The sequence below is a fragment of the Heterocephalus glaber genome, unplaced genomic scaffold (assembly GCF_053883595.1).
Source record: "Heterocephalus glaber isolate CG9 unplaced genomic scaffold, H.glaber_assembly_v1.0 deba00001719, whole genome shotgun sequence".
In the NCBI taxonomy this organism is placed as follows: domain Eukaryota; kingdom Metazoa; phylum Chordata; class Mammalia; order Rodentia; family Bathyergidae; genus Heterocephalus; species Heterocephalus glaber.
Genome location: NW_028258432.1, coordinates 3,430,500 through 3,447,744, shown reverse-complemented (window position 1 = coordinate 3,447,744; position 17,245 = coordinate 3,430,500).

Sequence of the window (17,245 nt, the reverse complement as noted above, 5' to 3'; positions counted from 1 at the left end):
CCTCCAACTTCACCCAACTGTGATCCAGGAGAGTAATGGAGGGTTTACTCTACACCAACCCTCTGGTCTATTGTTTCTGGTCTTATATTTTCCTGAATCTTACTCCTACTTGCTATAATGATGGGACTTCAGAATAAAATCTATAAGTGCTTGCTAAATGAGTACCTTAGTTCAGCATCCAGATACTTCCTTTGGTTTACTACTTCCTTTTAGTCTTTCGGCTAAGACTTGGCCCTCTTTATAAGTTAACAGAAGTATCAAATGGTACAACCACATTCAGGAAACAATTTAGCAGTATCTAATAACCATGCCATTGCCTACAACCCAATACCTTTCACCTTCAATATATACCCTAAAGAAATTCACGATACATGTGCACAGAGAGATGTGGATAAGAATGTTTTTGACTGCATTTCAATAGGGCGAACATTGGAAATAACCTAAATATTCCTTGATGCATTTAAAAATGAACTTGGAATAGATAAATGAATCTTACATGTTCCCACAGTAGCAAAATAAAGAACATTAAAATGAATTAAATATATTTATGGTATGTACGTAGTTAGGTCTGAAAAACATGATGAAAAAGATAGTGTAAAAATACATAAACTGTATAGTAGGTTCCTATTTTTATAATTTTTTAAGTATACAAAACAATATCATATATTATTTTCATTTTAAACAGCAGCACTGCAATAAGCAATATGGTATATATTAAAGACAATGTCAATTAAGCACAATATAACTAATCACATGCCTATTTAAGGTTGATGTAGGAAGGGTAAGAAACTAGACTGCTGGAGGAGAGGTCATTTGACTCTTTATTTTTATTTCCTTTAAAATGAAAAGAATGTAGCAAACTCTTATATTTCTGCGTGTATGTCTGTGTACACTTTAAATATTTTATAATCTAATTTAATTGAAAACTTAGGTTCTTATTGTCTTGATTGATACCATTTGTCTTATATATATTAGAATCCCAACTTGCCACACAGAAAGTGAATTTAAACAAGATGAAGGAAATTGTAAAGAAATCTATCTTTACATAATCCTTTACCTACTTCTAGTTGTGATGCAGAAAATAAGATTAAATCTAAAAAAGAAATCTTTAAGTACTTTTGCAGATTTTTTTTCTTAAATTTTTTATTGGTACATTTTAGGTATAAAACACAACTACATTTCTCATTGGGAACTTGTACCTTTACATAGTGCATCTCGGTTCTTATTTTTTCCCCATTCCTAGCCCTCCCTTCACCCCCTCCACCCTTCTCTATTTATAAGACTTTATTTCCATTTTTTCCATTTCTCAGCATTTTTCCTTTCCTTTCGTGCTTTTCCCCTGGCCCTCCCACTACCCCCTACCCCTTTGGAAATTTTCTTCCTATTTTACATTATCGATTATTCATTCTAATCATTGGTACATTTTAGGTATACAATATAATGACATTCATCATTGGAAATTTGCACCTTTACATAGTCTCTCCTGGTTCTTATTTTTCACCCTTGCCCAGCCCTCCCTTCAACCCCTCCATTCCTCCCTATTTACAAAGATTTTGTTCCTATTTTTCCATTTTCTCATATTAATCCCATTCCCTTCTATCCTTTCCCCTAGCCCTCCCACTTCCTTCCCCTTTACCCCTTTTCTTCCTCTTTCGCATGACCTATTATACATTTCAGTCCTTATTTACACTTTCAGTTTCTCACACCAGAGAAACTATTCAGTATTTATACATCTGTGTCCTATTTCTTTCACTTAAGAGTATTGCCTCAATGTGCATCCACTTAGCTATAAATGTCTCTAATTTCTCATTTTTTATGGCTGAGTAGGACTTCATTTTATTTTAAAAACCCACATTTTCTTTATCCAGTCTCCAGTTGATGGGCATTTGGGCTGTTTCCAAGTTTTAGCTATTACAAACTGTGCTGCTATGAACATGGGCGCACATATATCACTGTGGTATGATTCTTTTAATTCTTTGGGGAAGATCCCCAGCAGGGGAATAGCTGGGTCAAATGGGACTTCCAGTCCTAGTTCTTTGAGGTATCTCCATACTGATTTCCACAGTGCTTGCACCAGTCTACACTCCCACCAGCAGTGGAGCAGTGTTCCTCTTTCCCCACAGCCCCATCAGCATTTGTTATTGGTTGATTACATGATGGCAGCCATTCTTTCTGGAGTGAAGTGGAATCTCAGTGTTGTTTTCATTTGCATCTCTCGAATGACCAGTGATGTTGAACATTTTTTCATGTATTTATTTGCTATTTCTACTTCTTTGTCTGAGAAATGTCTGTTCATTTCAGATGCCCATTTTCGGATTGGGTCTTTAAATTTGGGAGGTCTGATCTTTTTAAGTTCTTTATAGATTCGAGATAGCAGACCTTTGTCTGAGGAAGAGCAGGTGAAGATTTTTTCCCAGTGGGTTGTCTCTTCACACTGCTGGGAGTTTCTCTTGCTGTGCAGAAGCTTTTTAATAAGAAGAGATACCACTTGTTGATTGTTTGTGGTAGTTCATGGGCAACTGAGGTTTTGTTCATAAAATCTTTTCCTACACCAGTGTCTTCAAGAGTTCTACCTAACCTCTGTTCCAACTGGTTCAGCATTGCTATTTTAATATTTAGATCTTTAATCCATTTCGATTTTAGTTTAGTGCATGGTGAGAGATATAGGTCTAGTTTGAATCTTTGGCAAGTTGAAGCCCAATTTTTCCAGGACCATTTATAAAAGAGGCTATCTTTCCTCCAGTGAGGGTGTTTGGCTCCTTTATCGAAGAAGAGATGACTGAGTGTGTCTGGCACTGTTTCTGCATCTGCTAATCTGCTCCACTGGTCCTCAGGTCTGTTTCTTTGCCAGCACCATGCTGTTTTTATCACAGTAGCTTTGTAGTATAGTTGCAGGTTGGGGATTGTGATACCCCCTGCCATGTCTCTGTTACCTAGAATTGCTTTTGCTATTCTGGGTCTCTTCTTGTTCCAAATGTATTTTTGGATTGTTTTCTCAAGGTCTGTGAAGTATGCTGCTGGGATCTCAATTGGAATTGCATTGAATCTATATAGCAGTTTTGGAAGTATGGCCATTTTCACTCTATTAATCCTTCCTACCCAGGAGCAGGGGATGTCTGTCCATTTTCTGATATCATCTTCAATCTCTCTTTTCAGAGTGCCATAGTTTTCAGAGAAGAAGTCTTTGATTTCTATCATTAGATTGATTCCAACTATTTCAGTTTTTTGGATGCTATTGTGAAAAGAATTGTTTGGCCTATTTCTCTTTCAGTGAGTCTGTCATTCATGTAGAGGAAAGTTATTGATTTTGGTGTGTTGACCTTGTAACCAGCTACTTGACTGAATTTGGTTATTAAGTCCAGAAGACTTTTGGTGGAGTTCGTGGGGTCTTCTATATAGAGTATCATGTCATCTGCAAATACTGACAACTTGACTTCTTCATTTCCTATCTTTATTCCTTTTATTTCTTTCTCTTGTCTAATTGCCATGGCTGGTGTTTCCAAAACTATATTGAACAAGAGTGGTGATAGTGGACATCCTTGTCTTGTTCGTGATTTTAGTGTGAAGAATTTCAGTTTTTGACCATTTAGTATGATATTGGCTGTTGGTTTTTCATAGATGGCTTCTATCAGTTTGAGGGAGATACCATCTATTCCAATTTTTTGTAGGGTTTTATCATAAATGCATGTTGGATTTTGTCAAATGCTTTTTCTGCGTCTATGGAGATACTCATATGGTTTTTGTCCTTGGCTCTATTGATATAGTGTATTACATTGGTTAATTTTCATATATTGAACCATCCCTGCATCCCTGGGCTGAATCCCACTTGATCAGGGTGTATGATCTTCTTGATGATCTTCTGCATTCTGTTTGCCAGTATCTTATTAAGGATTTTTGCATCTGTGTTCATTAGTGAGATTGGCCTATGGTTCTCTTTTTCATTTGGGTCTTTCTCTGCTTTGGGGATCAAAGTGATGTTTGCTTCCAGGAATGAATTTGGGAGTATTGCTTCCCTTTCAATTTCATTGAAGAGTTTAAACAGTAGTGGCAGCAGTTCCTCTCTAAATGTCTTGTAGAATTCAGCAGTGAAGCCATCAGGGCCTGGGCTTTTCATACTTCAGAAGTTTTTAATTACATTTTCAATTTCATTGGTTGATACTGGGTTGTTCAGAATTTTTAGTTCACCTTCGTTCAACTTTGGTAATTCATATGTATCTAGGAATCTTCCATTTCTTCTGTGTTGTCCATCTTATTGGGTATAGGTTCTGGAAGTAGGTATTGATGATCCTCTGGATTTCTGCTGGGTCTGTTGTCATTTCACCCTTTTCATTCTTCATTGCATGGATTTGGGCCTTTTCTTTCCTTTTTCTGACAAGGTTGGCTAAAGGTTTGTCAGTTTTGTTGATTCTTTCGAAGAACCAACTCTTGGCTTCATTGATTTTTTTGTATCATTCTCTTAGTCTCCATTGCATTGATTTCTCCTCTGATCTTTATAATTTCCTCCCTTGTATGAGCTCTGGGCTTGTCCTGCTCTTCTTTTTCTAGAAGCTTGAGGTGCAGCATCAGGTTGTTTAATTGGGCTCATTCTGTTTTCCTAATATGCATATTCACTGCTATGAATTTCCCTCGTAAGAATGCTTTCCTTGTGTCCCATAGATTCTGATATGTTGTATTGTCATTGTCATTTAATTGAAGGAACTGTCTGATTTCTTCTTTCATTTTCTCTGTGACCCATTGGTTATTCAGAAGTGTGTTGTTCAATTTCCAAGTGTTTATGAAATTTTTTGAGTTTCTTTTGCTATGGATCTCCAATTTCATTGCACTATCGTCTGATAATATACAAGGGATAACTTCAGTTCCTCTGCACTTACTTAACCATGTTCTATGTGTGAGTATGTGGTCTATTTTGGAGAATGACCCATGTGCAGCTGAGAAGAAAGTGTATTCTGATTTTGTGGGGTGGAAGACTCTGAAAACATCTGTTAAGTTCATTTGTTCAAGAGTTCGATTGAGTTCTAGTATCTCATTACTTATTTTTAGTCTAGTTGATCTATCTATTTGTGACAGTGGGGTGTTGAGGTCCCCCACTACAATTGTATTAGTGCATATATGACTTTTCATGTCCGTTAGTATTTGTTTTATATAGTTGGGGGCACTAGTGTTTGGCGCATAGATATTTATGATTGTCATCTCTTCCTCTTGGATTCTTCCCTTTACAAGGATGTAGAGTCCTTCTTTGTCTCTCTTAATTAGTGTTGGTTTGAAATCTACTTGATCTGCAAAGAGGATAGCTACTCTTGCTTTTTTTTTAGGTTCCTGTTGCATGGAGTATTGTTTTCCACTCTTTAACTTTCAGTCTATGATTTTCCTTTTGAATTAAGTGTGTTTCTTGTATGCAGCATATTGTTGGATTTTGCTTCTTGACCCATTCTGCCAGTCTGTTTCTTTCGATTGGTGAATTGAGACCATTAACATTGATGGTTATAACTGAAACGTATTGACTTGTCATTGCCATGACTTTTTCTTTTTGTTGGGTTCTCCTCCTTTACATTTCATTTCTTGTCATGCCAGATGGGTTCATTCTGCTTTGCTTCCGGGGGTTGTGATCCTCAATGTCTGTTCCTAGGATATTGTGTAAAATTCTTTGGAGTGCTGGTTTGGTATTCACGAAGTTCCTAAGGTGCTCTTTGTCATGAAAGTATCTTATTTCTCCATCCATTTTGAAAGATAGCTTTGCAGGGTACATCAATCTGGGTTGGAGGCTGTTTTCTTTCAGGGCTTGGAATATGTCACTCCAAGCTCTTCTTGCCTTGATGGTTTGTGTTGAGTAGTCTGCTGTGATTCTGATGGGCTTTCCTTTGTATGTGATTTGTTTCTTTTCTCTGACTGCTTGGAGAACTTTTTTCTTCTGTTGTGTTTCTGGGATCTCAGCAACAATATGCCTATGTGTAGATTTTTTTTGATCAAGGCTGTTTGGAGTCCTATATGCCTCACTTATCTGTATGTCAAGCTCTTTTCCCCTGCTTGGGAAGTTTTCTGCCATTATTTCTGTGAAGAGATTTTTTATGTCATCTCCACTCTCTCCTGTTTCTTCACTGAACCCAATCAGTCTTATGTTATTCTTCTTTGCATCATCTAGCAGCTGCTGGATTGATTTCTCATGTTCCCTTTTAATTTTGAAGCAATTTTTCTTTTCCTGGTCACTAATTGCAATCTTATCTTCTATATCTGAAATTCTGTCCTCACATTGGCTCATTCTACTATGTAGACTTTCAGTGGAGTTTTTCATCTCCTGGAAATCTATTTGCATCTGTTTTATGGATTCTATTTGTTTCCTATGTTGGGATTCCATCATGTTCCTGAGCTCCTCTCTAGATTTATTAATCATGTCTTGCACTAGGGGCACAATTTTTTTGGAGTCAATGAAGAAACAGGAGAGAGTGGAGATGACATAAAAAATCTCTTCACAGAAATAATGGCAGAAAACTTCCCAAGCAGGGGAAAAGAGCTTGACATACAGATAAGTGAGGCATATAGGACTCCAAACAGCCTTGATCAAAAAAAATCTACACATAGGCATATTGTTGCTGAGATCCCAGAAACACAACAGAAGAAAAAAGTTCTCCAAGCAGTCAGAGAAAAGAAACAAATCACATACAAAGGAAAGCCCATCAGAATCACAGCAGACTACTCAACACAAACCATCAAGGCAAGAAGAGCTTGGAGTGACATATTCCAAGCCCTGAAAGAAAACAGCCTCCAACCCAGATTGATGTACCCTGCAAAGCTATCTTTCAAAATGGATGGAGAAATAAGATACTTTCATGACAAAGAGCACCTTAGGAACTTCGTGAATACCAAACCAGCACTCCAAAGAATTTTACACAATATCCTAGGAACAGACATTGAGGATCACAACCCCCGGAAGCAAAGCAGAATGAACCCATCTGGCATGACAAGAAATGAAATGTAAAGGAGGAGAACCCAACAAAAAGAAAAAGTCATGGCAATGACAAGTCAATACGTTTCAGTTATAACCATCAATGTTAATGGTCTCAATTCACCAATCGAAAGAAACAGACTGGCAGAATGGGTCAAGAAGCAAAATCCAACAATATGCTGCATACAAGAAACACACTTAATTCAAAAGGAAAATCATAGACTGAAAGTTAAAGAGTGGAAAACAATACTCCATGCAACAGGAACCTAAAAAAAAAGCAAGAGTAGCTATCCTCTTTGCAGATCAAGTAGATTTCAAACCAACACTAATTAAGAGAGACAAAGAAGGACTCTACATCCTTGTAAAGGGAAGAATCCAAGAGGAAGAGATGACAATCATAAATATCTATGCGCCAAACACTAGTGCCCCCAACTATATAAAACAAATACTAACGGACATGAAAAGTCATATATGCACTAATACAATTGTAGTGGGGGACCTCAACACCCCACTGTCACAAATAGATAGATCAACTAGACTAAAAATAAGTAATGAGATACTAGAACTCAATCGAACTCTTGAACAAATGAACTTAACAGATGTTTTCAGAGTCTTCCACCCCACAAAATCAGAATACACTTTCTTCTCAGCTGCACATGGGTCATTCTCCAAAATAGACCACATACTCACACATAGAACATGGTTAAGTAAGTGCAGAGGAACTGAAGTTATCCCTTGTATATTATCAGACGATAGTGCAATGAAATTGGAGATCCATAGCAAAAGAAACTCAAAAAATTTCATAAACACTTGGAAATTGAACAACACACTTCTGAATAACCAATGGGTCACAGAGAAAATGAAAGAAGAAATCAGACAGTTCCTTCAATTAAATGACAATGACAATACAACATATCAGAATCTATGGGACACAAGGAAAGCATTCTTACGAGGGAAATTCATAGCAGTGAATATGCATATTAGGAAAACAGAATGAGCCCAATTAAACAACCTGATGCTGCACCTCAAGCTTCTAGAAAAAGAAGAGCAGGACAAGCCCAGAGCTCATACAAGGGAGGAAATTATAAAGATCAGAGGAGAAATCAATGCAATGGAGACTAAGAGAATGATACAAAAAAATCAATGAAGCCAAGAGTTGGTTCTTCGAAAGAATCAACAAAACTGACAAACCTTTAGCCAACCTTGTCAGAAAAAGGAAAGAAAAGGCCCAAATCCATGCAATGAAGAATGAAAAGGGTGAAATGACAACAGACCCAGCAGAAATCCAGAGGATCATCAATACCTACTTCCAGAACCTATACCCAATAAGATGGACAACACAGAAGAAATGGAAGATTCCTAGATACATATGAATTACCAAAGTTGAACGAAGGTGAACTAAAAATTCTGAACAACCCAGTATCAACCAATGAAATTGAAAATGTAATTAAAAACTTCTGAAGTATGAAAAGCCCAGGCCCTGATGGCTTCACTGCTGAATTCTACAAGACATTTAGAGAGGAACTGCTGCCACTACTGTTTAAACTCTTCAATGAAATTGAAAGGGAAGCAATACTCCCAAATTCATTCCTGGAAGCAAACATCACTTTGATCCCCAAAGCAGAGAAAGACCCAAATGAAAAAGAGAACCATAGGCCAATCTCACTAATGAACACAGATGCAAAAATCCTTAATAAGATACTGGCAAACAGAATGCAGAAGATCATCAAGAAGATCATACACCCTGATCAAGTGGGATTCAGCCCAGGGATGCAGGGATGGTTCAATATATGAAAATTAACCAATGTAATACACTATATCAATAGAGCCAAGGACAAAAACCATATGAGTATCTCCATAGATGCAGAAAAAGCATTTGACAAAATCCAACATGCATTTATGATAAAACCCTACAAAAAATTGGAATAGATGGTATCTCCCTCAAACTGATAGAAGCCATCTATGAAAAACCAACAGCCAATATCATACTAAATGGTCAAAAACTGAAATTCTTCACACTAAAATCACGAACAAGACAAGGATGTCCACTATCACCACTCTTGTTCAATATAGTTTTGGAAACACCAGCCATGGCAATTAGACAAGAGAAAGAAATAAAAGGAATAAAGATAGGAAATGAAGAAGTCAAGTTGTCAGTATTTGCAGATGACATGATACTCTATATAGAAGACCCCACGAACTCCACCAAAAGTCTTCTGGACTTAATAACCAAATTCAGTCAAGTAGCTGGTTACAAGGTCAACACACCAAAATCAATAACTTTCCTCTACACGAATGACAGACTCACTGAGAGAGAAATAGGCCAAACAATTCTTTTCACAATAGCATCCAAAAAACTGAAATAGTTGGAATCAATCTAATGATAGAAATCAAAGACTTCTTCTCTGAAAACTATGGCACTCTGAAAAGAGAGATTGAAGATGATATCAGAAAATGGACAGACATCCCCTGCTCCTGGGTAGGAAGGATTAATAGAGTGAAAATGGCCATACTTCCAAAACTGCTATATAGATTCAATGCAATTCCAATTGAGATCCCAGCAGCATACTTCACAGACCTTGAGAAAACAATCCAAAAATACATTTGGAACAAGAAGAGACCCAGAATAGCAAAAGCAATTCTAGGTAACAGAGACATGGCAGGGGGTATCACAATCCCCAACCTGCAACTATACTACAAAGCTACTGTGATAAAAACAGCATGGTGCTGGCAAAGAAACAGACCTGAGGACCAGTGGAGCAGATTAGCAGATGCAGAAACAACGCCAGACACACTCAGTCATCTCTTCTTCGATAAAGGAGCCAAACACCCTCACTGGAGGAAAGATAGCCTCTTTTATAAATGGTCCTGGAAAAATTGGGCTTCAACTTGCCAAAGATTCAAACTAGACCTATATCTCTCACCATGCACTAAACTAAAATCGAAATGGATTAAAGATCTAAATATTAAAATAGCAATGCTGAACCAGTTGGAACAGAGGTTAGGTAGAACTCTTGAAGACACTGGTGTAGGAAAAGATTTTATGAACAAAACCTCAGTTGCCCATGAACTACCACAAACAATCAACAAGTGGTATCTCTTCTTATTAAAAAGCTTCTGCACAGCAAGAGAAACTCCCAGCAGTGTGAAGAGACAACCCACTGGGAAAAAATCTTCACCTGCTCTTCCTCAGACAAAGGTCTGCTATCTCGAATCTATAAAGAACTTAAAAAGATCAGACCTCCCAAATTTAAAGACCCAATCCGAAAATGGGCATCTGAAATGAACAGACATTTCTCAGACAAAGAAGTAGAAATAGCAAATAAATACATGAAAAAATGTTCAACATCACTGGTCATTCGAGAGATGCAAATGAAAACAACGCTGAGATTCCACTTCACTCCAGAAAGAATGGCTGCCATCATGTAATCAACCAATAACAAATGCTGATGGGGCTGTGGGGAAAGAGGAACACTGCTCCACTGCTGGTGGGAGTGTAGACTGGTGCAAGCACTGTGGAAATCAGTATGGAGATACCTCAAAGAACTAGGACTGGAAGTCTCATTTGACCCAGCTAGTCCCCTGCTGGGGATCTTCCCCAAAGAATTAAAAGAATCCTACCACAGTGATATATGTGCACCCATGTTCATAGCAGCACAGTTTGTAATAGCTAAAACTTGGAAACAGCCCAAATGCCCATCAACTGGAGACTGGATAAAGAAAATGTGGGTTTTTTATAAAATGGAGTACTACTCAGCCATAAAAAATGAGAAATTAGAGACATTTATAGCTAAGTGGATGCACATTGAGGCAATACTCTTAAGTGAAAGAAATAGGACACACATGTGTAAATACCGAATAGTTTGTCTGGTGTGAGAAACTGAAAGTGTAAATAAGGACTAAATGTATAATAGGTAATGTGAAATGGGAAGAAAAGGGGTAAAGGGGAAGGAAGTGCGAGGGCTAGGGGAAAGGATAGAAGGGGATGGGATTAATATGAGAAAATGGAAAAATAGGAACAAAATCTTTGTAAGTAGGGAGGAATGGAGGGGTTGAAGGGAGGGCTGGGCAAGGGTGAAAAATAAGAACCAAGAGAGACTATGTAAAGGTGCAAATTTCCCATGATGAATGTCATTATATTGTATACCTAAAATGTACCAATGATTAGAATGAATAATCGATAATGTAAAATAGGAAGAAAAGGTCCAAAGGGGTAGGGGTAGGGGAGGGGCAGGGGAAAGGAAAGAAGGGAAAGGAAAAAATGCTGAGAAATGGAAAAAATGGAAACAAAGTCTTTGTAAATAGGGAAGGGTGGAGGGCGTGAAGGGAGGGCTAGGAATGGGGAAAAAATAAGAACCAAGATGCATTATGTAAAGGTACAATTCCCAATGAGAAATGTAATTGTGTTTTATACCTACAATGTATCAATAAAAGAATTTAATACAGAAAAAAAAAAGAAGGTGAAGGGAAGGGAAAGAGTTCATGGTAAGTGTGTGCCTGCAAAAGGAAACAAAGCTAGGACATCGATGGTGTAAATAGCGCCCACAGAGTCTAGGGGTCACCAAGGTGTGTTTCTTATGTGTGACAGATGTCATATCAAAGGGCCATGTCTAGCATCACCAAAGTCCACTGCTGACTAGCCCTTCATCCCCCATTGCCTGTTCCACTTTCGGTCAAAAAGATGACCTTCAAGTCACGCAGTTATATCATGACCTTTATATTTTCCAAGACAATGTTTTGACTTTTAATTTTTCAGTCTCTTTAATTTTTATCATAGGCATCAAAAGCAAAGTCACTTGAAAAGTTATTTTGTGTGACAGAAGTCCAGTGGCACCATTGCCTGGAAAATGGGTGAGTGGTGCACATAAATGTGAAGACATATGCAAATGCATTCATTCCTTTAACAAAGGAGTGAGAAATTTCATTCAGTTTAGACAAATTTAAATAGAAGTGACTGAAATAGATACATTTTCCTAAAAAGAATGGCTGCATAACAGCAAAAATGCCTTTATTATCCCAAATTAGCTGCAAAAAAAAATCCCTCCAGAGATTTGACATGAGGTAAAAAAAGAGATTTCTCACAGCATCACAGAAAATAAAACCCCAAGGTAAGAATATTCATACAATACAATTTTGTTTCATAACACATTTACACAGCCTTTTAATACCCAGCAATTACAGCACAGTATAAGAAAGAAAAATGCTGCCAGAAGAATGAAAGAGTAAGGAGAATTCACACAAACATTTTTAAACATTAAAAAAAAATCCTAGCTAAAGTCTCTCAGGAAGCCTAGACAATCAAGATCCCTCATCAGGTGAGAGTAATAGAATGAAATTCACTTTAAGGCACATTACACGGCTCAGCATTGCTTTAGACTTTATCTCTATTCTGGGCTTCTCGGTCAACGCACTTTAAATAACCTAAACTGCATGTGTGAGGCAATGCATAGCTTCTGAGTGTGGAATTAAAAATGAACAACAAATGGCCCTACTTTCAAATATCTTCAAAACTAGAGAATATTTTCTTTTTTCCTTTCTTTTTTTCCGCTCTGGGTAGATGTGCAGCTTTTTTGGATCTTCTATTTTGCCAGAAAAACAAGTGATTTAGAAGGACACAGCAGGCATAAATTATATCAATACAACTGGACCCCTACTTATCCTACATCGTCATGAACATCAATCCCACAATCGGAATGTTCGGTCCAGACTTGATATGAGCCCATGTGATTCACCACAAAGTCACAGGGTAAAGCCCTCTTGTATGCCTGTAATCTCAATTATTTGGAATCCTGAGGCAAGAAGATCACAAGCTCAAGGCCAGTCTGGGCAATACTGCGACCCCATCACTGAAAAAATAACCAGTGTCAAATACTTAGCAGATACTGTCTAGGACCATGGAGATTAAATACAGTAGAAAGGAAGTCTATACCATCTGTTGGCCTCAGGGAGCTTATATTCTGGTGAGAATCAGATATGCTCAGAAACAACAGGAAGCAGCAAAGAGATAAGCAAAGTGAAAGAGGAACTCAGAACAGTTAATACCATACTGGGAAGGAGGGGAAGTTCCCCTGACAACGAGGTACAGCAGATAGCATTGGCCAGGGTTCTCCTATGTAAACCAAATGAGACTCTGGTTGGCTGGTATCTGTGGTAGGACTTAAAAGAGGAAGTGAATTTCAGTAAGTGAAAGAGGGTGTCCAGGCAAAAGAACAAACCAATCTGTAGCAGATGAGATGGTGTGAAAAGACTGAGCTCTCATGCCTCATCCTATGGAACCTTGTGTTACAGTTCCTCTGTGCCTCAGTTTCCTTATTTGTCAACTACAGAAGCTAACACCCACATCACTGATGAGTCAATGAAGTGTTTGCAGATTGCCTCAGACTTAGTGCTCTACAGTTTTTGTTGTGGTGATTGTTTTTCCAGTACTGAGGATGGAACCCAGGGCCTTTGCACTGAGCTACATCACTAGTCCTTTTTTATATTTTATTTTGAGACAGGGTCTCACTATGTCTCTAAGTGGCATGGCCTGGGCTCTAATTTTCAATTCTCCTCTCTCAGCCTCCCTCTCTGGAATATAGGCATGGGTCCCCATGCCCAACTCTATTTTACAGATATTTTTAACTAGCCAAATTAAATTCCTCTAACATCATTTCATTTTCTCCTGTTCAGTATTCAATGGACCTATTTATTCCCCATATGCTAAATTTATATACAGCAACCATGGATATTATTGAGGTTCACACATTTCCAAGTTTCACAGCTGTTTCCCTCACAACCCCACCATGAGGCTACTGTATGACTAGCCCAATATGTACAGTAAATGCTCAAGAATCTTTGCTAAATATCACCATAGTCTGCTGGGCAAACAAGAAGCAGAGAGAGATCTGATGCAATGCCATTTTGCTTTCCATGTAAGTAAAATACTTTACATGAAAATTATTGAAATGCCACAGGCAGAAATGTATGTGAAGTGGTAATAAAGTAGTTGAAAGCTGAGATGCTTCCTAGGCCAGTGTCCAAACATACTCTGGGAAAGTCTGCCCACCCCCCTGCCCAAGAAAAGAGGGTGCTATAGTTAAGCCAGTGTAAATTGCCAATGTGACCGCTGCCCGACCAAAAGAACAAGTAGAGGCGTTGGTAGTATAGTGGTCAACACAGCTGCCTTCTAAAAGAACAATTGATAATGCAAGGACTGGAGTTCGATCCCTGGTGCAAAAAAAAAAAAAACAAAGAGCAAGTGCTATAAGCCTATGCTGGCGGTTTAACTAATTCATTCATACTACACTTTACTTTTGCAGCACTTGCCCCAAACCCTGGATGAAAAAGGAAATGTGTACTCTTACTAAACTATTTCCAAGCTTGAATAAAGCTGTATCTCAATTAGCTTACAAATATGTGCTATTTTTTTTTTTGAGTTAGGCCTGATGACTTGGAGCATACCACTAGCCCAAATCTAGCCTAAATCCTTTCTCTCTCTCTCTCTCTCTCTCTCTCTCTCTCTCTCTCTCTCTCTCTCTCTCTCTCTCTCTCTCTCTCCTTTCTTTCTTTCTTTTTAAATGCTGGGCTGACTTAAAATAACAACGAAAAACATTACTCATCCATTGACCTATGTCCATTGACAGGTGAACCCATTGATCTTCCTCCCTGAAACTGCTCTAAGCTGCCCAGAAGTCACTTCCTTCCTCATCTGCGCAGGAGATGCAGATTTCCTTTCTAGTTTTCTTCGTAAGTGTGCGCTGACTTTATGCAAGGGGCCAAGACAAGCGATGAAGAAAGCAGCTGGTACCTATGGAGCACTATAGGTGAAGGACTTCCTACCAAACATGCAGATGGCTTCCGCCTCCTTCAAGATGTCTTTTAATTGGCAGTCAAGAAATGAAGGGATTAATGCTCTGGTGCAAAAAAGGAGAGGAAGGAATGACTTCACAAAGTCACAAGCTGAGAAGCTCTAAAGATGGAACTGATGGAGCAGGAGAGAAATGGCTGCAAATTCCAGGGAGCATGTGCAAAGCAAAAGTGACCCTGCGCCTGCCCAAGGAAAAGGCACCGGTGCACAGTGCTCCTGGTAGACCTACCTGTAGGGCTCAGAACCTAGAGATATTAAGACCTGGAAGGGTAACATCTGCCAAACAGTACAGCCAAACCGGGGAAGAAAGGGGGTGTGGGAGACTGTGGAGAAGAAAATGAGATAGTAATTGAAAGTATAAGAAAGAGTAAATTGTACACTTGAATATACAAATATGAAAATACACCCCCCCCAGCCAAAAGAAATCCAGAATTTCGCCCTAAACATCTGAGCACCGGGGAAGAGAGAACTATACATCCCAGCACACAGAACTTCTTAGTAAAAATGCTCTATCATTACTCACCCTAAGGCAAATTTCAGCAACTCACAAACCCCATTCCTGTAGGTAGAGCTCAATGTTATGTTTCTAGTGCTTCACCTTAAAACTAAAGAATCACCAACATACAACCCACCATTGTGAAAGAAAAGACCAAGATAAATGAGTAAAGATAAAATACTAAATAATTTGAATAAGAAATAAGAAATAATTTGAATGCTCCAATTTATATACTCATTAAGGAGATTAGTGGAAACAAAGCAAGAACAGAAAGCTGTGAAGGAAGAAAACAGTGGGAATTTTAGAAATTAAAAACCATGATGATTTAATAGAAGAAATGAAAGATAAATTAGGAAAACCTCCTCAAAATGATTAAATGAGAAACAAAGTTTAAGTAAAAGACAACAGGCAGAGAGAATCAGTCCAAGAGACCCAAGATTCAACTGATAGGTGTTCCAAGAAGAGGGGAAAGCAAAGAGAGAAATTTATCAAAAAGTGTGTTCAAGAGAATAGTACAAAGAGAAAAGATAGCAATCTCCAGATTTAACGTGCTCCTACATGACTAAAGAGAGGAAGGATCCACACCTGTGCACACCTGTGACACTACTGTGAACTTTAAAGACCACAGATGAAGAGGAAACTAAATGTCCCCATCGAGAAAAAGGCACAGTGTGAAATAAAAAGCCTTGAGGTAGCTTTCTCAGGGTAACAGCGGATGCCTGAGGCAGAGTAACACCTTCAAAAACCTCACTGAGAAAATTACACATTTACACAGGACCCTGTGCTCACTTCAAAGGGCTTATACTTGGTTTAGTGGCTTTTTGTCACCATCTTGAAATTCATAATAATTTTTGAACATTTTTATTTTCCCTTGGCCCTGGTCCTGGAGCTCAGTGCAAAGTTGACCTACTGTCCGTGATTAATGTAACAAGAAGTAAAGTTCTGCTTCTTAAAGTTAGAAAATAATCACCAAAGAAGGTATTCAAAATGTGGGCTGACTATATTAAGATATAAGGAGAAATTATGATAGCAATGTGAAGATCAACTACATCCTCATCTAGCCCATCAGAATGCAGAAACAACAGTGCTAACACAATTGAAATTGATAATAACTAATAAAAGAACCAAGTAAAAGAGATCAAAGTAGTCCCTGAAGACAAGGCCAGGAATACTGCATCTTATCTTAGTTCTTAATATGCTTTGCATTATTTTTTTAACCTTGTTTAAAAGGTTCATTTCATTTTTTAAAAATTAACTTTTAAAGGATAACAAAAAATTCTAATATAGCAACCCTACATTCTATGAACATATTTTATAAAATAATTGTATAAAGCAACTGATTATATATACAAACTTCCTAATTTAATACAAATGTTACATGATTGATATCTTAAAATAGAAAGTGACAAGCACAGAAAATGTATGACATAGTTTCTGCTCTCTAGACATTCACTCATTTTATAAATCATGTCGTCTCTGCCAAGGTCAAGGCTAAATGGAGAAAGAAGAAATCATCAAAGCTGTGTAGCTTGTAGTGATCATGTTTGCTTGAAAAAGCTGTTTGCCCCAATTTTGTTTTTTACCATAACATTGTTTTCAAAAACTTGGCATTTGCAGACTCAAGTTACAATTGTTTAGCAACTCATCCTTATTTTGGCCAAGCTGGTAGACAAGCTCTTAGCTTTTGAAAAGTGAGGGCTATGTATTTACTAGAATTCTAAGTAAAAATAGGAGCAGGGGAAGTGTTGAGGAAACCAATAGGGAGTCTGATCCATTAGCTGCTTTCCATGGGCTTTCCCCATTGCCTGATACAGACACATGTATAATTCATTTTCAGCAAGACTGAATGAATGATCTTCAGCAAATAGTTACGACTGTCAGTTTGCTGAAGCAGATATATCTCCTGTACACACATGAGAACAAAGTGGGAGATAGGATCTGGTGATGAGCAGAAACTAGAGTG